This window comes from Mya arenaria, chromosome 6 (genome assembly GCF_026914265.1).
Source record: "Mya arenaria isolate MELC-2E11 chromosome 6, ASM2691426v1".
NCBI lineage: Eukaryota > Metazoa > Mollusca > Bivalvia > Myida > Myidae > Mya > Mya arenaria.
In genome coordinates, this window is record NC_069127.1 from 26,081,638 (window position 1) to 26,107,055 (window position 25,418).

Consider the following 25,418-nt stretch of genomic DNA (forward strand, 5'->3'; position numbering starts at 1 on the left):
ACCCCCATCTCCAGGATGTTTACACAGGGCACGTGTCCAGTCGACCATTTTACTGATTTCTTCAGCAGAATATGCATACCGCTGTATCGGATACGATTGTTGATTAGTCAGTTCTGTTATCTCGACTCCGCCTTCCGTCTGGTGATCGGCATTTTCACAGCTCAGCTGGTTTTAATCATTTGTTACTCAAATGCTTCGCATGGTTTGTAATTTGAAGACATATAATGATACTATGTCATGGCTGGCAGTATTTTAATGTCTTTGTTAGTTCATTATTGATTCTGATCGTTTCTGATCGAACAAATTTGGAGAAGTCAAATTCATATGATTAATTGAAAATGCACTACCTCTTCTTAACACGTTGTCACAGAGAGCACTGCAATGCTGACTATAAAAACATGACTGTACCAACAACCAGTCAAAAAGTCTTGCCCTAGAACAGAACATTACACAAACATTCAAAGAATTGGTTGATTACAGGGCTCTTTTGCGAAGTCACACAAAACGTTCATTTAACTACGTCGCGGAGCAATAACAAAACAATGGAGGGGAAGGTGTGTGTTTTCATATCTCATATTGAAATAATATGTCGTCAATAATATAATGAAATAAATGAATAAAAGTTCTGTGTGTTACAAGGCAGTATTATTACGTTACTTTAATGCAGAGTTTGCCTTGATGTATTTTCAGGCAACATGCAGAAACACTCCCAACGCAGGGAGTGTAGTGAGTGTCAAGTATGGCTCAAACACATTTTCTGTATATTAATTTATGTGACATACCTAACTGTCTTTTTGTAGTGTTGATGCCATGTTTCTATGCAAGTTAATGTATCTATGTATTAACCTTTTTATTGTAAATACATTTAAGATAGTGTTCACTTGCTGATCAAAGCTTTTGCATTGACAAAATACAATATATGATAAACAGATAATACTGACGAGTGTAACGAAACCGGGCGCATATATCCTCCATCCGTCTTAAGACGTTTTTTTCAGTACAGACTTTTACTTATTAAATCATAATGGCATGTATTTTCTGTTACTTTTTCATAATAAATAACTGCACTGACTTAGTAAGTTGTGTTTACATGAAAAGGTTAGAAAATGGCATTATAGAGTATGATTTGGGAAAGAGATCAATCAGAAGTGATCGAAAAGCTTTAACGTCAAAAGCCAGAACACAAGAAGAGACCACACAAAAAGGTGGAGAAAATTAATTAAAGACTATGTATGTATCGTTACCAAAGCAAGATGTATGCTGTTTGAATCTTATACAGACTAAACGCGTTATATCTATATCTTGCATGAATAGGTTTTTTTTGTCAAATTCTGTTCGTAACTATCCTTTTCTTCATACGCCATATCTATTGTTTTTAACATTTTTACATAATTCTAAAATCTATTGCTTTGCACATTATCTTATATAAATATTTGTTTTTTTTATAGAAACTGCCAAATGAAAAAAAAAATAAATGAAGAGGAATAAAGACAAAATACGGACACATGGATTTACTATAAACCGTCTTAGCAGGCATTCTATTGTAAGAATTCACCATTAAATAAGTGAGTTTGTGCACTTAGTCTGATCATTTTAAAATATGCTTTTCAATAATGATGATGTATGATTCCAGCGAAAAAATAGTTTTGAAAAACTAGGAGTTGAATATCTGTGATAACTAATAAAATTTATTTCAGCATTTATGTACGTGATAGGTATTAAAGTCCTTTTACTTAATCATTCTACTATTATCTTTATTTGTTTTGTCATATAACGAAATTATGTTAATCTGTTGAGATTTCTATTTCTAGTTCAAACAAAATAATTATCTTCGATATTTCAAGAAACTTTCATTTTCAAAGTTGAGACTATAATTTTGAAACTTGATATGATCATAAAACACTCCAGAATGATGATATCAGCAGTATCATGACAAGTCATCTTATGTTAATAAATGCCTACCACTAGCCACCGCATAGGAACATTTTCGAAAAATTGGAGCCCTGGTGTAAAAAAGTAGGACTGGACATGTTTTGATGTTTAAAAAGTATTTATGGGGAAAGATAAAACATAATACCTTTTATACCGGAATGTTAGAATGTCAGTAATTTGGTTAACAATTCTAAGCAGTTTACATTCCCGCAAATACTCATTTTGCTTACTTCAGAAACGTTCATGAAAAGTTATGTCTTCAAAACATTCGATTATCTGTTTTTGAATGAGATTGTGATCGACTCCTACTCTTATTTGAAATTGGTTGATATCATAGACAAAATAGTGGCTTACATATTTAAAGGGAAAGGTTGCTTTTGATCTGCATTCAAATGCTACCGTGGATTGTGATTAATCATGTTTTGTTCTTAAATATAGGTCGACAAAAAACGTAAAATAAAAGTAAACGACATTTGACCCAAGTGGTCCATCATTAATCTTTAAGACGAAAATCTAACAAATATTAGATAAGATAAATAAGATCGCAGTGACTGATAATGTCATTGTTTGAATATTGTGACAGAAGGTTTTGATGTTCGGGAATAAAGTCTGCCATTGAGAACTGTATGTATGGCCTGTATATTATTTATGAGATGGAGCATCCTTGAATATTTTTCCTACCGTTTATGTAAAACCTACATCATATGTCGCATATTTTTCAAAATTTACTTCAGGGGTAAAGTTCTTAATATCACAATATTTGCTCTTTTTTAATATGTTTTAGATGTCGCAGTTGTTTATCGCATATGCCACATCAGTGTGCCCTTTTGTTTAAACCTAAATATTTTTAACGCCCTGTTATTCCCTTCGATGTGTGTTTAAGGTAGTTGGAACATATGATAAAGGTATTCCATTTACGGCTGATGATTGTTACATTTGAAGTAAGTTGCGATAAATATGCCACAAAATGCTACAAGCGAGTAGCAAAACTTTACTTTCTTTACTGGAACGAACATTTGTTTCTATTTGAAAATTGATGTACTCAAGATACATCCTGGACAAGGCTCTGTCGGTATAAACGGACGCAAACACGACACGTTTATTCATCAATTTTGAACGTTCCGTGTTTTAAAAAGTGTATACAAAAGTGTATACTAGAGTATTGCATAGATAAGATACTGCCCGGATAAGCTTTATTCCAGATTAATTCGTTCAACAGTACTCTGACAATTAACAACTGACCTTAACCTTTGAGTTACATAGTTTAGGATACTGTGTGAGACACGCCTCCTGGTCATAGTGAGCTTCCATGCATGTTCAACTTAAGTCTTGACAAGCCGAACGGACACACGAAGCACTGATGAACTTACGCAAGCACGCATCTATACGGGACCACCATTGTGACAAGGTGTCATGTCTAGAAAGTTAAAAAATAAAAAAAAAAATTCTCCATCAGAATCAAAACGCGTGTGGACACTTTATCGGAACATTGGTTCTAAAAGAATACAAAACTCACACATAATAATCAAATAACTATGGAAGCGTCCAGGTGCCAAAGTGAAAAATATTTTCCAGTATACTATCTTCTAATTAGGAGATACTAACTCATAATTATGACTTACAAAGTCCTAATTATGAGATACTATCTCATAATTATGACTTACTAAGTCCTAATTACGAGATACTATCTCATAAATAGGAGATACTATCTCCTAATTACGACTTATTAACTCATAATTATGACTTACTAACTCCTAATTACGAGATACTATCTCATAATTAGGAGATACTATCTCCTAATTACGACTTATTAAGTCCTAATTAGGAGATACTAACTCATAATTATGACTTACTAAGTCCTAATTACGAGATACTATCTCCTAATTATGACTTACTATCTCATAATTAGGAGATACTAACTCATAATTATGACTTACTATCTCATAATTAGGAGACACTTACTCATAATTATGACTTACTATCTCATAATTAGGAGATACTAACTCATAATTATGACTGCCTAAGTCCTAATTACGAAATACTATCTCCTAATTATGACTTACTATCTCATAATTAGGAGATACTAACTCATAATTATGACTAACTAAGTCCTAATTACGAGATACTATCTCCTAATTATGACTTACTATCTCATAATTAGGAGATACTAACTCATAATTATGCATATTACTGTCATTTTTAAGAAAATATTAGCGGCCTAGCGGCGTGAAGTTAGCGGCCTAGCGGCCTGGCGGCCCAAAATACTATCCTATTTTCTTAAAAAAACAAAGAAATATCAACTGAGTTTTAAGCACACACTATCACTCTGAGGCGATTTTCAACATTTTAAAAAATAATCGAACAAGCAGTAAGCTTTTTAAAGCATGTGAACATGCCTCTCCTTCTATTTTTTTATATGTATATTCTGTTTTTATGCCCAAATTATCACTCTTAAGCAATTATAAACTCTTTTTTTTAAAAAGTCGATCGAGCACTTAAGCGGCCTAGCGGCGTGAAGTTAGCGGCCTGGCGGCCTAGCAGCCTAAAATGGTTTCCTATTTCAAAGTATGTATACATGCGTTTTCTTCCAAAACTGTAATAATCGCGAGTTAGTATCTCGTAATTAGCACTTAGTAAGTCCTAATTATGAGTTAGTATCTCCTAATTAGGAGATAGTAAGTCCTAATAATGAGTTAGTATCTCCTAATTAGGAGATAGTAAGTCCTAATTATGAGTTAGTATCTCCTAAGTATGGGATAGTATCTCGTAATTAGGACTTAGTAAGTCATAATTATGAGTTAGTATCTCCTAATTAGGACTTAATAAGTCGTAATTATGAGATAGTATCTCCTTATTATGAGAAAGTATCTCCTAATTAGGACTTCGTAAGTCATAATTATGAGTTAGTATCTCCTAATAAGGAGATAGTATACTGAAAAATATTTTTCACTTTGGCACCTGGACGCTTCCATAAAAAACAACTGGGATAATATAACATGTCACATAAAAAACGTAAGCAATAATAATGTATTATTAAACAATGACTATTGGTCGAAAAAATAAATGACCGGTTGGTGAAAATTTTCAATGTCTCCCAAAGGTCGCAACGATGTTACCCAAGGTCGGATTTGTCCAAAGTTATCAATGTTGTGTTGTTTGACGTTGTGTCTGCAGACTATAAAATATCACAAACTAATAACATCTGTATAATTAAGACATAAAGGCAACATATTATGATATATCCAATGAGCTTCACAGAATAATACCATGGCGACGCACTCATAATACATTGAATGCAAAATATTCGTTCAATAAGGCAGTTAATAAGCATGAAACTGTAAAATGAATGTCGTTAAACATGTATTAGCATTGCATGATCCTTCTCTGGCATTGCCTTTACCGTTATGTGTACGCTTATGAACGATTATTGTACATCATAACATAGTTTTTGATTTGCATCACTAATCTTATTATTCGCATAGTTTAAAAAGTCCAATGATAATTGCAAACGCTGTTTTTTGGAAAAAATGATTACTGTTTATAACAAGACATAGCTCAGAATTTAGTAGTACTGGTTATTGCATTCTATCGTGGAATATAAATGGACTTGGTAGAAAAACTTTGCGATTCTGAATTTTTTAACATCTTAAGAGGATATGATAAAATAGTAATAAGTAATGATAAAACGTTTAATGATAGAAATCATAATGGTTATTATAATAATAATAAATACGAATAATGAAAATAATTCAATTTGCCTTATAAAGGCGGATGAATATGAGACCCAAACGAAAATGCTTTTGGAAGTGACAAAATCATAAAAATGATAGGATTTCATGTCGGCAGATCGGCCAATGATGTCAAAGCATTGATATTTGATGACAGTCGAAGCATCTTGGCTCGGTATCGCATGGTTCGATATTCCGTTGGCTCGAACGAGATTTAAAGTATTTGAATTTACAATATGTTCGTATAAAATTCGATCGGCTAGCTTGATGTTTGATATATCTCAACGCTCGATGTCATTTTGCTGTCCTTAGTAAGTTTCACATTTCGATTTGTTTGCTTTTCTCAAAGTCATTTTTGCTGGTTCAGGTATGAATTTCACACCTTGATTTGTTTGCTTGTTCTTCATTAAGCCGAGTAGCTTATCGATTAGATTTGCTTGATTGGTATCATATTTTTTATCAGATTTAAATGGTTTAACAGTTTGAGCAAACATGCTTTCACTTTAACTTTGGTCTTTAATTGGCACGCATACAGACGTAAAAAGTATGTTAAGTAGGTTTATTACCATTAACATAAAAATGTCCTTGCTTTTATACATAATACAATATAAATGACGGTGAACAAGTCATTTATATACAAACACAAAAATAACTATTAATAATAAACTATATTATCAAATATTTAATATATCGGTACAACGTAATCTATTCGTACGTATTCCTACTAACTTTGGGTGAAGCTTGTTTGTTTACTCTTTTCCTATGAAGATGTGCATCGTCGGCAACACCTTAACACCGTTATGAATGATAGTTGAGTGATAGTTCAGTATATAATTATGTCGAATCAGTGTTTAATTAATAACAAATAACTTGTGATTATACTTGTTTTATTTGAAATATATGTAAATCAAAATTAAAGCACATGCATGCATTTATAATGTAAATTAACATAACAAGGACGTATAAATCCTGAAATGAACATTAAGCGATCTTTGCTTTCTTGTTACCGTCCTAGAATGCACTTAAAACCGACACTGAAGTCCAGAACAGGAAAACGTGCCCTCCGCCTACTGGTTTTCGCACAAGTAGGCAAATGATAGCGACATAATAGTTCTGAACTGAAAATAATAACCTCCGCTTACTGATTGTCACCATTAAAAATAAGCATACTTGTCCGAGCCGAACACATAGTGACTTTAGCCGACCGGTCGTCACCCTAGAAGTCACTTATTAGAATATGTTGTTATTAATCAACTATTACGTATTTGACGAGATACAGAGAAAACGCGGTACCATTACCAGACAATTGAAGACAATTCAACTAAAATCGGCCAGTATCAACAAAACTAGGTCAATATGAGTTTCCTCCGTTTTGATTGGCTACAAAACTCGCCTAATATAGGATTTGAGAAATGGGTCATTTTCATTGGCTTTCAAAACTCGTCTATTATGAGAAATATGCTGGAAATCATTTTTAAAACAGCCATTTTGTTTTCCGTTTTCTGACTGTTTTGAAAATTGCGTGCATCGTATTAACTTATTTTGAATACTTGAACCTATTGAATGATTGAACCACTTTGTACGGTTTCATATTACACTTGTATTTTACAAATATTTTGTGCACACCGACAACATGGACGACGAAGGTAAAACATTTGACGTTTGGCTAACGATTTACGAAATTAAGATGAAAAGAAATGCTTCCTTATAATCATTAATGTACAGAGTTTTTTCATAAATATTTGCAATGTCACTTTGAAGATGCATGTAAAAATCAGCAAAGTCAATTCTAGATAAGCAGACACCATGAATGAATAAGGGATAAATATGGCTTCAATGTGAATTGGTAAGTTATAAGATTGTTTTTAACGAAAATGGTAAAAGTCAATTAATTAAATACTTATACTTATTAATTAGGTGACTTCATAATGGTCCAGTTATTTGTCCGCGGTCAGATGTATATGCCTTCGTCCTTTCGGGCTCAGGCAAATACAGCTAACCTCAGACAAATAACTAGGCCACTATGATATCACCTAATTAATAACATTATATCATAAATGGGGATTTTCTATATATTATTCTATAACATTGTAACAAGGCATGCATATATATGATTATTAATCAACTATTACTATAAGACATTTGCGGTACCAATACCAGATAACTGAAGACAATATATTCCAGAACTCGCTCCATATCGACCAAACTCCAAGCTTATATGAGTTTCCTCCGTTTTGATTGGCTACAAAACTCGCCTTATATAGGATTTGAAAAATGGGCCAATTACATTGGCTGTCAAAACTCAGTAGAAAGAGGTCACTATATGTTAAGATAATGTACATAAATCATAATCTGTTCACTTCGTGCCTATTATGTCCCTAATATGTGTCTACTAGTGCAAACACAAGAAAGCAGAGGTGACTTGAGTCTCCTTTCAAGACCTATTTATCGCTATAATATTTATATCAGGACGACTACCAGTAGGCGGAGATCAATATAGAGTCAGGTGATATGCCACTTTGTTTCTATTATGTGCTCTCTTGAACCACAAACAGTACTTTGTTGTCACACGATGTAATGTTATAAGAGGCTCGAGTGTCCACTTTAGAAAATCATGAATTGTATAGACAGAGATTGTTCATTACTGTTTAATGAACATTCTAACGAAAGAGCATATTATTTTTTTTAAATATTTACCGCTCCCCAACATCGCATAAATAGCCTAAGGTCATACCTCGTATGTTCCTAGTATGTGCTTATTGGGCGATGACACTTTATGTACAGCTGAGTACCAGTTTGTCCCCATATTTTGACTACTTTGCCGCGTTGTCATGGCAAAGTACATTAAATGATCGGTTCGGGACATTATTTTCCCTATTAAGTATATATTATGGCATCAACCAGAAACCGGAGTCACTTTATGCACAACTTAGAACTTGATTTGACCTGTTATATGCCAACTTGGACCACAAACTGTAGGATGAGGTCACATTCTTGTCACTTCACATAACATTATAAATAATATCGACTGTACGCTTTAGGCTGTCATGTATTGTTATACACAGGTATTTTTGTCACTATATAGTAAACATTCTTACAAAAAAATGAATAAATTGCATGTTTGAAATTGAAGTAGTTGCCCTCCCCCGCGTTGAACCTGACACATGCGACATTTATTCCTCATAACATATGAAGAGCAACAGTGCTTTTTCAAGAAAATGATTTTATATAGTGTCCGTTATGTTTAATACAATCCGACCTTTAGGTAACATCGCTGCGACCTTTGGGAGACATGATATTATTTTACCAGATGACAAATTCTTCTTTTGCCCGAAATTTACTGTGTTTAAAAAGAATACAGTTCTGCATACGGGTTTTAATATTTACTGTTATCGCATTTGTTATTTGTTGTTGTCTTATTTATTTTCGGTTAATTTTTGTTTTTGTTGATCCATTATTCCTCTGAGTTGTAAACACAATTTTTATATTAAAGGACATAGAAGTAAATTGCCTTTTTAATTGCCTACGCATGACATGAATATTTTACCTTTGCCTAAAAGTAAAGTATCGTTTAGGATCAGAAAATTTATTGTCAGTAACAGTAGAATGTACCATGCTAGAATATGCCGATAAAGTTATGTTCATTATACCGTTACCATCCGTTATGATGCTATTATATATACATAAGTGTATAACTAGAAGCAAATACAAAAATATCACTCGTCATTGAAGCGCAGTATCGATTGAAGATTACTTAACTCGCTGAAATAAGCAAAACATACTAGTCGGTTGCATACTATAAAGGTCATCGCAGAATCCCATCTCCGAGGGGATCTATCACAGGATAGAAATATCAGGACAATACGAACATAATATAACCTTGTAACAACATTTAGAGTTTAAGGTTACCGGGCTGCCGCATTTCATGTATATTAATACCGTAAGATTACAGCTGTAACACAATAACCCTGACAATATTGTTACTTTTTTTGTCCAAGGATTAAAAAGTGATTTGATAATGATGATCGGTGAATAGCGGATTTCATGAAACAATGTGTTTCTTTATGGTATAATCAGTTTATAAACATAGATTTTGTGACGTAACGACATCATAGTGATATGCGATTTCTGTCCATTAATGCAGTTTGAACGATCGGGGGCGCGCATGCATACATACATACGGCATAAATGAACAACAATTTAAATCATTCTTTAAACAACATTAAAACCGAAATAACGTTTATATCTTTTGTTTCAAGAAACAATCTTAAATATAAATGTGATTAAAGGCACTTAATTGACCTTACGACAGGATTTGATTGACAGGTCCTATCAGCCAATCAGAATGTAGGACTGATAAGCCGTGTTGCTATCCGCCATTTTGTCCATCAAACTGACTAGAGTCCGTCATATACATGCGCTGGCAATTCCTCGCCTTTTTAAGTATTATGGTAAAAAGGTGTTGTCATGGCACTTGTAATTCGGATACAAGGTAGCCAGGCCGACTAAAGATGGCTTCCAATTCGTTTCGTATTCGAAACCAGCGAGTTATTTAGATAAATGCAAGTGCTGAAACAGACTCTGTGGAAGACCTCATCAACAGCTGAACTTGGAAATTTTGAAAAATCGTTCAAAGGCGAAACATCTATACGTCTGTACAAAAGTATTTTTTTGAACAAAACTACTTATTTCAATCCACTCAAAATTTATTTAATACTGAAATTGTCCGTGCATGACCTAAATAAGTGTTACTATTTTTAAACTATAAACATCGTACATTTATGCTTTGGCTTGTGTTGTCAAATCGGCATTAATGGCCATTTAATATCAGGTTCAACATGGACACGATTGATTTCATTCAAGATAGAGGTATTTTGGTTGATACAGTTTTTATAAACTGCTTTGCTTCAAAGTAAATCAGGAAATATCGTACAACTAAATTTTTGTCCGAACCAACGCATGCTTCCGAATCTCATCTGCTCGTATGGTTCCTATGTAAACAATGGCTTTTGTAGCTGTCATTCCGACACATTTCATAGATTTCTTATTTTCATATCAGCACTTTGTCGACGGGAAATCCAATCAAGAAAACCCTGACCCTCAAGCAGCTACTGTATTTGACCAGCTCACACCAGCTAGGCCTCCTCCAAAACTCAGATAAATATTTGAGCCACCAAAACAAAACGATAACAGATCGTTCTGAATCGTTAAGGTATTATTTTCTGTATAAAACAATTTATTTCATTGTACATTTAAATCAATTATTATGTTCATAAGAACTTGATTCTGCCAAACATTTGCTGTAAAGACTTAGACTTATTATGAATAAAGAACAAGTCAAACATGTACATATTTTCATTGTTATTCTTATATTTTGGGCCATTTACGTAAATCTACAATATTTAATGATAGTTCATCCAATGTTCAGAGTCCGGATCACATGCACACTCGATTAACAGTATTCTTAAAGTTGCACTCTCACAGAATTCTAGTTTGACTCTTTTTGTCTCAGAATCGGCTTATTTTGGCATTCTTTGAATTAAGACCTAATATATAAATCACAAAGCAAACTTCTCCGAGCCAAAATATGATAAATGCAATCGAATCCTGTGTAAGTTGTCAAAGTGATCAATCTGTGAAAGTGCAGCTTTAACAGTGAAAAATAACTTCTGCTAATGCTATATATTTTAAAATATATTTGCCATTGCAATAAAGAGATATTCACCTACAATATCATACATAAACACCAAAGAAATATCAAAGTTTAAGTAATGTTTGCAAAACAACAATGTATTTAATAAATCTGATATTGAATATGCAACAACTGGTGTTATATTCCAGAACTGAAGCTAACATCATAGAGGTACATCCTTCCAAGAATCCATCAAAACAACATGCTGAACAACTTCAAGAACTCTCTTCAAAAGACCACACTTTCCTGAAATAAATAAAAGATGCCAATATTAAAATAAATCAGTTACATGTATTGTTAAATATTTTAATACTAGCTGTAAATGCTACTGCCTTTGATGTTTGCTTTCTACATGTATATCAGAATGAAATATTGACAAGATAATAGCTAATGTTTTGTGGTTGTTGTTTTTCTCTGGACAAATAGTCCATTACTTTTGTACAGCAAAGTAAAACTAAATGTAATAAAAGGCTTTAAAATAGGTCCTACCGATTATTTGTAAAACTTGTCATCACTGGTTTTCTCTTGCGGTTGACATTGCCTGGACTGGCAAATATCGTGTGTGTGTGTGTTGGGGGGGGGGGCGGTTTCCGGTCTTATGCTAGGTCCCCTGTGGCGGTAGGCTTGTTGAAGACAATAATAAGGGGACTTCCTTATCTCCATCAATCAGAATACTTTAATAGTGTCAACGGTAAATAGCAGGAGACCCTCCACCAGCCTTAACCGGTAAATGGGGGGAGGGTAGTGTGTGTGGGTTAGAACCAGCTGCCCGGTCAGCTTAGTTGGTTAGAGTGCCGGGCTAGTGTTCTGGTGGTTGTGAGTTCGAGCCCCACACCGGGGGCACACCGGGGGCACTTTGCATCCCAGGTCTACTTTTACAGCCAGTGTGTGAACATGTTCCACAATTTCTGTAAGAACAAAAATCAAAGCATGTGAATGTTTGAGCAATGCAAAAGTTACAGATTGGTATCACCCACGATTGTCACTTGTCAACTATTACATTATTATTCATAAGGGAGAGTGTTCAATCGCTTAGAACTGAAAGTTTTTATGCATAACCCCAATAAACCATTTCTGCTCATACTATAGAATACAAGGTTATACTGTATAGCTGGCATGTAACTTAGCTACAATAATGAGCGACCACGGATACTTTTTTTTTATTATTTTGACATTTCTTATGTATCCCTGTAACGCTACAACTCTCTACCATTTAACAACGGGCGAAATGATATACTGTAATAGTATGCATTGATGTTGAATAATAATGACAAAGTTTTTCAACTTTTATCCGACAGTGATCTGAACTGGATTTAATTTGTCATTAGAATTGTTATTTTCACATTAATATATTATGGGTGACGAATACCGTTATACATGTACACAACCAGTCAGATTTGTCCCAGATTTACCGATATCGAGATACTTGATAAACAATCGACACTTGTAAGTGTTTTATGATAACTTAACATGTTTTGGGCATACTGACATAACTTAATATGTGTTTAATAATAGGCAATAATATTTGCGTAGAAATTTGAATTTATAACGGAGATAATTTCAAAAATGTGGCCGCGAGGATTTTCTGCGCAAGGACCGCTTGCTACTTTTTGCTGGGATGGTGGACGTCACGAGTCTGCCATATTAAAAGACTCGTTGACGGCCATTTAGGTGGACTAGCATGTAACTGTTATTTAATGTCACTTCCGGGTTCCCCATTCGCGCCGTTTATGATTTACTCATATTGTGCGATGATTTAATCTTTGTTTCAACAATACTGTAAGAAGGACCGGTGTTATTAAAAGTTAAACTTACCCTTGTTTGCATTTACAGTATGCGTCACACACACGCTTTTCCTTTGTATCGATGTCAAAATTGACAACATGGCGGCTATCCGATTTTCTCTGACTTGGATAGATTTCACCCCGTAAATGTTAGATATCGTCATTTTCTAAAGATATATCGAGCCTTCCGATGTAGCAGCCAGTTACAAATTCCTTTGACTTCTATTTTTTTCGCATTGTAATGTCACATTTATGATAATATGTCAGGAATATCGGAAAGCGAAACGACGCGAGACGCCATTACTTCCTCGTTTGTTTGACGGACATAGACAGAGTTCGCTCCCTTGATATCAGGGGGCGTGGCTTAGAAGCCGCTGTCGTAAGGTCAATTTTCACATGTACTAAATATTCGCATTATCCTTAAATAAGTATGCCTTGTCCTTGTTCGTTAAACTCTTTTTTGTAGATCCCCTACAACAGTTATAATGTTTAACTCAGGCTAAGTAGAGACGTTTATGAATCTACTTGGGCGCCAAATCATGGAAAAGATCACTATATATTCAGTTCAGTTCAGTTCGGTACAATCATATATCTTTTATGTGTCAGCGACCAGTCAGCGAATGTCACTATAAACATTTAAGTCCTTGGGAAACTAATTAAACTTTCGGATTGATTTCGGATGAATTAACATTTTTAGGCAAATATAGTGTTGGCAAATTATTGGTCATGTAAAAATGTTTAGTCGTTAAGATTAAAATGTCAGTAACACGTTACAAACATTTTGGTTGAGTGATCGTTCAGAATAAATGTATGTTGAAAAACCTTTTAAATAAAGGACGAATAACTTGTCATAATAATCCTTTCTTAAAACAACGTTATACATGTAAATCAAAATGACAGCGAAAGCATCTATATATTAAAAATGAAGTTACCTATCCAGATATCCTCACAGGTTGTTGACCAGTCTCTTCTTAGCATTGTTCGATAGCAGGTTAAGGGAGTGATCTGATTTCTTGAGATATACATTCTAATTGATATTTAGATTGTATAAATATGCCATTATATCTGAACTATACTACCTCATTAATCACTCATTATCACGACGATGAACGTTCAGTTACGAATATGTTTGTCCCTAGGTTCCTACTGCGGAGGAAATTTAAAAGAATTCCTGTCCCTAAAATGGAGAGAGACAATCAGTCAGCGGAGGTCACAATGTCCATTACAGAACTAGTTTGTCGCTAGTGCGACAACTCGTAGTGTCACAACTCTTAGGTTGAGGCCAATATATCCTGTTTAGGTAAAAACACTGATGTCTGCTTTAAAGACGGCAGCCAGTAGGCAGATATTACTTTATGGTCAGTTCAGAATTTTTGTACTTGTATAAAATCGTCAGGCGAAAGTCACTAATCGGTTTGTTTAGGTCTAGAATATCACTATATTCCTCTGAGAGCGACAACCAGTATGCCAAATACCACAAGAAACGCCACAGTGAGACGAAACCTGTTTTTTAATGATTGACAGAAGAGCTTCAGCCTGTGTTATTTATAGTTAAGTTGATTTAATGTTTGTTGTGTGTATGTTTGGCGCCTGGCAGGCCGTTCGGCCGCCTTCCCGAGCAACGACGTTCGTCATTCTGATAACAAGGTTTCACTATGTGAAACCTGGTTTAAAAGGTATCTTCTGGAGCCACAACAAGAAGAAGGAGGCCACTATGTGAGGTTTAGGTCCGATTTGACCCTACTACATATGTGCTTATTTTGACGATAACCAGTCGGCATATGTCACATGATGCTCATTACATGACTAATACATCGCTTAAGTATGTATATCAGAGCGACCAAATGTAGGATGAGGTCAATATAGTTTCAGTTCGTGCCTGGTACGTTCATATTGTGTGCTAACTAAGGCGATGACACGTAATGTACAATTGAGTACCAGTGTAGCCCCCTTATGCCTACTAGCCCGCCATGGCATGCCAATAAACACTATATGTTTAATTCAGAACAAGCATGTCTATATCATAATTCTTAATACCATAATGCGGATGTCACTTGAAGTTCAGGACTAGTGTGTCCCTATTGTTGGTACTTGGGCCACAAACAGTAGGATGGTGTCACTCTGTTGTCACTTAAGATAAAATCGAGTTACCGAGTAAGGCTATTATGTGTTAGTATACAATGTCAATTCTATAACTGAATAATAAACATTCTAACAAGAAAGGAATATATCACATGTACAAAGTCGCCCTGCCCTTCTCCCCATCCCCACCCCCCAACATGCAAACACTTTGAGCATGACATACGCGACATTTTCGGTCAGTAATATGTGAAGAACAACAATAATCTTTCTAGAAAATGCTTTAAAAAAGTGTCCGAAATGGTTTGGCAATCCGACCTTTGGGTTATATCGTTGCAACATTTTGAAGACTAAAACGTATGTTACCAGACGGTTTAAACGGTTGTTATCCAAACGGTATTATGTTAAATAATAATTTGTTTTTCCAAATGTTTGTTTTTGAATTTTATGTTTTCCAATTTATTATTTTTGTTATATTTTTTGTAGATCCAATGTTCTGATGAGTGTAAACACAATTTTGATATAAAAGGACATAAATTTATATTTACTTTTAAGCTGCATATTAATGACATAAAATTTTTACCTGGACCTTAAAGACAAGTAATACTTAGGGTTTAGAACAGTTATGGCCAGTAAGAGTAGTTAGTGCCAAGTAAGAATTTGGCATAGCTGAATTATTTTCAGTAAAATGTTATTATCAATAATGGTGCCACAACACATACTATTTTTTATAATTTTAAACGTTTCTAAATGTCTCTCTCGTCTTTTAAGCGCGCTGTAGACTTAAGATTAATGTTTCAGCTTAATAGGCAAAACATACTAGTCAGTTGCATAATATCACGGTCATCGCCGAATCTCATTTTTGACGGGTTCGTCTGAGGGTTCAATAGTGATTTGATAATAACGATGATCGTAGAAAAGCGGATTTGAAGAAATACTGTTGCTTTTGAATGGTCTAATTAACACAGATAGGTTTTATTTACGCAACAATTTCTTAGTGATAATGTATGTACCTTTTTCCGTCGGTTTATGCAGTATGAACGATTGGGCGCGCGCCTTCATACGAACCTACATACCGTATGAACGCACAGCAATAATTCTTTTCCTTAAAGTGACACTCTCATTCAAATTGTATCCGTACACATGTATAACAAAGATGAATATTGAGAGATTAATATTTAACAACTCACGAATTAATGCATTTATGGAAAATATTAAAAAAGATCACTGAGTGGGTTAATGTTTGTAAGTGCTTCCACCCGAACTGTATCTTAACCAATATAATGGATCACTATAAAGCCTTTAGCGCATAAACACAGATTTGTACGTCAAATGTCTAGGACACACTTACAGGTTGAATATCAAAATGAACACTGTTGATAGAACTTATTTAGACTGAAGCTAGTCTGGGATGAACAATACATTATATGAGTTTCAACAAAACGTGAGTACATCCACCCATCCTGACCGACCATTGTCCTGGCTGTATTTTGATCATTCATGATATGATTTTCAAAACGGCTTTGCCATGAAGGTTCATCATTATGAGGCGACGTGGTGCACACATCAGCCATGTCTTAAGGTAACACTCAGAGGTCAACAGTTAAATAGTATTGTTGATTCATTCATTAACTAAGTACATAATAAATTAAGAGGTTCGAATTGTTTGCTTTTCAAAGTTGATTGTAACCAATTGATATATTATTATAAACATAAAGGTTTTCGTTTAGGACTGGAATTTCCCTCTGATGTGTCATTAGGGCAACAACCAGTAGGCGGATATAGCTATAAATTCAGCTATGGACTAGCAATTCTAGCTGATACGGTTACCAGGGCGACAAATTATGCAACGTCATAATCTGTTCACTTCGTGCCTATTGTGTCCTTAATATGTATCTATTAGGGCATCAACCATAAACCGGGGTCATTTTGTGCACAATTCAGGACTTGTTTTCACCTGTTATGTGCCTACTTGGACCACAAACTAGGTGAGGTCACATTCTTGTAACTTCATATAAAATTACAAAAATGCAAATTGCATGTTTGAACTGACACATGCGACATTTTTTACCCGTAAAATATGTCGAGCAAGAAAATGATTTAATATAGTGTCCAAAATTATTCCTCTGAGGTGTAAACACATTTTAATATAAAAGGGCATAGAAGTAAATTGCCTTTTAAATTGCCTACGCATGACATTTATATTTTATCTCTGCCTAACAGTAAAGTATTGTTTAGGGATCAGAAAATATATTGTCAGTAAGAGTACTATGTGCCATGCTAGAATAGGACATAGATAAATTATTTTCAGTAAAATGTTATCATCAGTAATGGTGCTATATCATATAAATATGTTTATAATTTTAAACGGTCTCTTTCGTCTTTTAAGCACGCTGTAGATTTTAGATTACTATTTTCGCTTAATAGGCAAAACATACCAGTCAGTTGCATACTATCACGGTCATCGCAGAATCTCATATTTGGCGGGATTTGTCCGAGGGTTCAATAGTGATTTGATAATTATGATGATCGTAGAAAAGCGTTTTTTAAGAAATACTGTTGTTTCGGAATGGTCTATTTTGTTCTGTTAATCAAGATAGATTTTATTAAGCCACGATGTCGTAGTTTTTTTTCAGTCTGTTTATGTAGTTTAAACGACGGAATCCCGCCTAAGTACGAGCCTACAAGCGGTTTGAACGCACAGCAATAGTTCTTTTTCCTTCAAGTGACATTCACTTATTTATGCATTTACGGAAAATATTATTAACTGATAACAGGATTATAACCGAATAGCCTATAGCTGAAAACGCATACATATTGAATGACTGGTGCCTCAGCGTCAGTGTCAAGTTAAATAATGATTATACAAAAGAGTTAATCACTGAGTGGGTAAGTATGTGTTTGTGCTTTCATCCGAACTGTATCTTTACCATGTAGAAAGTATCACCATGAAGCCCTTAGCGCATAAAACACTGATTTTTACGTCAAAGTTGATCGTTACAAAATTATATAACATACTAAATATAAATATTTTTCGTCTTACTGTTGAACTCCATGTAAGTCTGTGTTGCAATAACATAGAAAACATTCTGACTGTGTCTGAGGCTCATTTATCGGGCTTTACATGTCGCAACTTGGCGTCTATGATTGCCGTTGTTGAGTTTATAAAGGTCAGCCCGCACCATATAGAGGCTGCAATATGGCTTGACTCCCTCACAGCCACAAGTGTGACTGAAACATATTTTTGAGGCCAAGTGGTGGGTTAATCCCATTTGTTTGTGGGAAATTCGCCAAATGAGTAACCACGGGCTCTACGATGAATGAAACATGTGGTCCCACAGCTCTGAATTTTGGATATGTTTTTTTGCTCATTGGTCTTGACTTGTTGTAATTTAAAAATTGGATAGCATGCGTGTCTTAAAAATCTAAAAGCTAGAGTACGGTAACTTTAATATTTTTTAAAGGATAAGTAAGACTCGCGGACAGTTCCTAGGCAAGAGAGTGTTCTGAGAACACGACGTCTCGTCCAATGTGCATACATATATAATAATGTGAACTGACCTCTTTTATGTTGAATTCCCAGTTGCCTCACTTCTGTCTGAATTCTAAAACTTCTTCAATACCATAGAATACGTTGACATGTTTTAATGATTTATTTTTCTGATTGTTTTTTTTCAAATGTTCATCTACATATGTATGTTTTTGTTTTTTTTTTGTTTTTTTTTCAAACTGCCCGCGTTCGATTGTTTTCCAATTAAGTATTCAAGTACGAGATAAGTGTCACCCGTACTGGACTATCTAGACATAAACATGTCGCCCCTGGAACAGTGTATGGTCTTTTTCACTGGATATCATTTATTTTCTCTATTTGAATATTTTTTATTGAATGAATTAGGCGTGGGTCAAAAACCTACAATGTACTTGGACCCGAAGCTTTATCAAAATAACACCATCACCTTGTATAGCATATACCATGTATCGTTTTGGACTTCTATTATTACAATTGTTGTGTACAATCTTTAAATGAGAAGAATTGAAAAATGGTTGAGCCTTTATAATGTATACATTTTTTTTCGATATTTTCTTCCTTTATTGGTTCGTTCGTTTGACGTTATGTTTTTGTGTTGACATGTATTTAATAGTTTATGGTTAGACCGATATGTAAAATCATACTCTAAAATACCTCATCCTTTCATGTAAAAAGGAAAACAGAAAAGAAAAAGAAAAGTTTTGTCATCACAACGTTGATAATACATCATCAAAATAATTGTAATAATAAGTTTGTTTACCGGGCTCGGTAATGTTAAAAGTTAATTATTATATCGTTCTTTATGCCATGCATAAGTCCATGAAGTCCTTTTCGTTTTATTCCATAATTTCATACAGTAAGATATATGTGAAACACTGAATATTCTATAAGCTGTTTGATTTAGAAAACAAATGGCATCTAGTACACTATATGAATTTATTATAGACTTAAGGACAATATACCTGCCAGTGAATGAAGCGGTTGTGTCTTACAGAAAGCTTCACGTTCTTACGTCAAGTTATGCGAAATCAAAGATTGAAGTAAATACATAAAAGTTGATGATATGCTTGTCACAAGATTTTCAGGACATCCGTACTGAAGGACCAATGCAAATATGTATGTCCCAAAATATAGGGGAATAAAAACCACACTATTGGCGTTTCTCACTAATTTCTCATGTTTAAAGCAAGGTCAAAGCCTAATATGTTATAGAAGTGTGAATTGTTTTAAAATTTCAACCGATAATCTCTGCTCAGTGTAAGTCGTATGGTTAAGAACGTATAAAGATTATTAATAAGATTCAAACAAATGTTAATATTCCGTAAAATTATGTTAGTGTTATTGTTCCGTTCTTCCCACTAATTTGTTGCAGGAAAAATGGCCTATGTAAGCTTCATGTAAATAACGATATGATCTTAAGCGATCCTTCCTGAAGAAGTAATAAAAATCAATGTATATTGTATGTCGCTTAAACGTATTTTAAATGAGAGCTCTTTTCCATGTAAATTAAATAAGGATTTCGTTTAAACCTTGATAATTATAAAACATACGTTTTTATTTCCGTCTCAGATATTTATTCAACGTATTGATTCAGATATATCATTGGTGTATAATTGAGGAAAAAGTCATGTTAAGAAACACGAAGAAACCTTACATAAACACAACTGTTCATTTACTGCTAGGATGTGTTTGCAAAGTGTTTGTTATGGGTTAATTAGTCTTTAAATCATGCAGTAAATGCCTTTCAATAATATAACAGTGATACACCTCTTCGTCAGTCAAAATAAAACAAAATCTTATGTCAAATAGTCAATAGGTTTGTCAAGCATTGTGTTCTGTGTGTACCGAGGACTTTTCTAAAATTGTGATCAATCTTTTTCCGTTACAGGGATTTCAATAAAAAACATAGTCGAATCAATTTCAATTTAGGCCTCATTATCCCGTATAAAATTCCGCTCCTGTGACCTCATTCCTTTCGTTTTTTTATACTTCAATGGTTGTCTCGACTTTTATGGTGTAACCATAACCTTGTTTAAGTAAAAACGTCAACCCCCAGTTATTTGGTGTCCAAAAGTCCCCAGCGGATTTATGTGGCCCCTTGTTATTCGAATACAAAAAAATAACCAATTTTAAAGGTTTTACTGACTAAGATTTTTTTCGGGAACAATATAATCCCACAAATAAGTAAAATGAGTTGAAACTAAACTAGGTGTCGTGCAGTCAATGAACACATTCTTAATATCTGAACAATTAATATTTGCAGTCGGACTCCTCTGGGAGAGACATCGTGAAACGAATGAGTTTGTCTGTGAAACTGAAGTTCGATTTGTAATTGAAATAATTTCTATAAATTGATGGGAAAACTATATAAGAACCATTTTTGAATGAATTAAAATGTTCCTTGATTTATTTTGATACATATTTAAATGAATCTTTGAATCTCAAACGTAATGTTCAAAATATCTTATATTTGTTATATATCGTCTACCCCCATTTACATGTGTTATGCCAATGTTTAAAATACAACAACAATGTTTAATACACCACGGTTTAATTTTCGGATTCTACTTAATTAATGTCTGGAGCCGCATAATAATTAAGTATGTAAACCCCTTCTAAGGGGCGTAGGTTAGAAATGGGAAAGAGGGGCAACCTTTATTAACCACAAAGAGATCGACACAAGGAAAAAGTTGTTCGACCGCATACACGATGGAATCAAGAAAAAAACGGTTAGTGGCAATATCAATTTGATATTCAATCTAGGGAAGGTTCGTGTGTCGCTTTGTTTAAATGGGGTATAGATACGCGGAAAGATGATGTACAGACAGTCTTGACCTCGCGCCAGGACCTACCGTCTGGGGCGAGTGTTGTACCTTCTTATCTTATATTGTGCATTTTCTCGCCTGCTGTTACCGCTTTTATACCGTATCAAATATTCAAGTATAATTGTCAAGTGCACCTTTTAATCTATTTTGGAGAGATTAACTGCACTAAATTTATTAAAACAAATCATTTTTCTTAGTGTAATTTTAATGTATGGTTTCTGGTGGTTGTTTCTCAAGTGAAATAATACGTTACTGATTTGATTTGCAATCATTATTTTCTTGGAAAAAAGCCTAACATAATTAATTCGAATGGTTTAACAATCAAACAGATACGAGTGAAACTTAATCAAAATGAATATGTATATATATTCATAGCATTTAAGCTTTTCAAATTGAAAACATAATAAATTTACAATGTATATAGATTTCTATTTGTTATTTAAAGTAAAGGAACAGTGGGTTTGCAACGACACGTCTGTTTAAGTCTGAGAAGAAAACGTATGAAATCACAAACGACATTACACCAGAGACATATATAAAATCCAATCGCAAATTCTTCCTCCAAGTATAGGGCCGTCGATGTCTGCCCCTCCATCAGACAATCTCGTTTTGGCATTGGCATAACAGGATGAGGACATTATACACAACAATTTCAACTTTTCTTATAAAACTATTACTTAAATGAATCATCCTTGCTGCATTTTGCATATAGTCATAATAACTTTTAATGTTATACCCGTTTCATAATTAGTGATGTTCTTCCAGCTCACGAAAATGAAATAGGCTAGCTGCTTACTACGCTTTTGGATATCAGGGAACGTTTTTGGCATACATAATCCCGCCGGAGGATGTATTCCGACAACCATCGCATTGCTAACTGGTATCGCCATATATAGGGAGAAAATACCGAAATACACGGTTAATAGCAGATCAACGTTTTTCGGATGGTTCCGTGGTCTTGTGTCACACTAGTCAATCCAGGGACAGCAGTTTCGATTCCCAACGGCAACATTAATATACTAATCATTTTCCGGGATGGACGTTAATCAGGGTCCCGTGTGACAGTGCAAACTTTGCGGCACGTCAAAGAATTGGATTGGCTCAAACCAGGGTTTTATTGTGTCTGTGCACCATTCTCGAAATATTTTAGATAACTAACACTCTTACCAGAGCACTCGTCGAATGGGCAAGGCCCGAGTGCGAGTGTAAAGAAGCTTACACTCCAACGGGTGGTTGAAGCAATTAAGCAACCCCGTCATAATTGCAAACAATGCTGCTTTTTTACAAGAGTAATGCAATGATGAAAACGGCAATAGAGCATGTCATTGGACAAACAGCATGTATGTGGTTTAATAATAATGGCATAGATTTTGTTGTTATTGTTTATTAAAGTTCATAAAACTTTGTCTTAGTGTGAGAGTAAAATCACAACCTAGCCCGACTTTGAATCAAAATTAGCTTCAAATATTGTCATGAACACAGCAAACAAAATGCAAGAAATAATAATTTTACAATATATTGAAAGGATTGAAGAGATGGCTATATAAATCATGGTTACCGAACTGGCATGTTAACGTTGTCAGTAGGACTGAAGTATTAGGTTAACCGATATTTACCGCTTTAATTCGAACAGGGTCTGTCGCGAGCCATTGAGACCACTCTACCGACTGAGTTAAGTAGTCATTACATTATATATTATATTGAACCATTTGGCGACATATACAGTACAATCTTTAAGGTACTTCTCCCAAAGGTTGTACTTTTTCATGAACATCAGGCGCTTTACCTTTAGGCGACAGTCAAAAATTGTATATTCTCGATGGCTAGTATTTTTGGAAAAAAACATCAGTAAAAATGCTTTACTACATTTAATTATGCATATTTTATGAAGGAATATGCAAAGGATATATTATTATAGGATATATAGCATGTAATGATAATGTCTTCCAAAGGTTGTTCAAATAGGCAAAATGTCCCAAAGGTTGAATTTGTATATATATATATATAGATATATATATATATATATTCCTTCATAAAATATGCATAATTAAATGTAGTAAAGCATAATTAATGATGTTTTTTTCCCAAATTACTAGCCATCGAGAATATACAATTTTTGACTGTCGCCTAAAGGTAAAGCGCCGGATGTTCATGAAAAAGTACAACCTTTGGGAGAAGTACCCCAAATGTTGTACTGTATATGTCGCCGAAAGGTTCAATATTATATATAATGTAATTTGACTACTTAACTCAGCCGGTAGAGTGGTCTGAATGTTTCGCGGCAGACCCCGTTCGAATGTTTTAGTCCTACTGACAACGTTAAGATGCCAGTTCGGTAACCATGATTTATGTAGCCATCTCCTCAATCCTTTCATTGTATTGTCAAATTATTATTTCTTGCATTTTATTTGCTGTGTTCATAACAATATATGAAGCTAATTTTAATTTAAAGTCGGGCTAGGTTGTGATCTTACTCTCACACTAAGACGAAGATTTATGAACCTTAATAAACAATACAACAAAATATATGCCATTATTAATAAACCACATACATGTTGTTTGTCCAATGACATGCTCTATTGCCGTTTTCATCATTGCATTACTCTTGTAAAAAAGCAGCATTGTTTGCACTTATGACTGGGTTGCTGAATTGCTTCAACCACCAGTTGGTGTGTAAGCTTCTTTAAACTCGCACTCGGGCCTTGCCCATTCGACGAGTGCTCTGGTAAGAGTGTTAGTTATCTAAAATAATTCAAGAATGGTGCACAGACACAATAAAACCCTGGTTTGAGCCAATCCAATTCTTTGACGTGCCGCAAAATATAGAACTGTCACACGGGACCCCGATTAACGTCCATCCCGGAAGATGATTAGTATATAAGTGTTGCGGTTGGGAATAGAAACTGCTGTCCCTGGATTGACTAGTGTGACACAAGACCACGGAACCACCCGGAAAACGTTGACAATCTATTAACCGTGTATTTCGGTATTTTCTCCCTATATATGGCGATACCGATGAGCAATGCGATGGTTGTCGGAATAAATCCTCCGGCGGGATTATGTATGCCAAAAACGTGCCCTGGTATCCAAACGCGTAGTTAGCAGCTAGCCTATTTCATTTTCGTGAGCTGGAAGAAAATCAATACTTATGAAACGGGTATAAAAATTACAAGTTATTATGACTATATGCAAATGCAGCATGAATGACTCATTTAATAATAGTTTAATACGAAAAGTTGAAATTGTTGTGTATGATGTCCACATCCTGTTATGCCAATGCCAAAACGATTGTCTGATTGAGGGTCAGACATCGACGCCCTATACTTGGAGGAAGAATTGACGATTGGATTTTAAATATGTCTCTGGTGTAATGTTGTCTGCGATTGCATACGTTTTCTTCTCAGACTTAAACAGACGTGTCGTTGCAAACCCACTGTTCCTATATTTTAAATAACAAATAGAAACCACTCGTTGCTAATATCTACCGTTATGGCATTCCTTAAAACACCTAGTGCACGTGCGTTTTTCAAAATCATTTCAGAACTGAAAAAAGAGTGAAATCTATATACATTGTTAATTTATTATGTTTTCAATTTGAAAAAAAAAACTGAAATGCTATGAATATATGTAAGTTTCACTTGTATCTGTTTGATTGTTAAACCAATCGAAATAATTATGTAAGGTTTTTCTTCCAAGAAAATAATGACTGCAAAACAAATCAGTAACGTATTATTTCACTTGAGAAACAACCACCAGAAACCATACAGTAAAATTACACTAAGAAAAATGATTTGTTTTAATGAATGTAGTGCAGTTAATCTCTAAAAAATATTTAAAGGTGCACTTGAC

At 34.4% G+C, this 25,418-nt stretch overlaps 2 long non-coding RNA genes across 7 annotated transcripts in view; one reads left to right on the forward strand and one right to left on the reverse strand.

Moving 5' to 3' along the window:
* LOC128238350 (uncharacterized) overlaps positions 1-25,418 on the forward strand; it is a 271,015-nt gene that overhangs the window by 154,035 nt on the left and 91,562 nt on the right. The gene's annotated exons all lie outside the window — the stretch shown is intronic.
* LOC128238352 (uncharacterized) lies at positions 11,007-12,188 on the reverse strand. Its single transcript, XR_008261686.1, has 2 exons — positions 11,842-12,188; positions 11,007-11,598 (listed from the first exon to the last, which is right to left on the reverse strand). It is a non-coding gene; the product is annotated as an uncharacterized LOC128238352 (long non-coding RNA).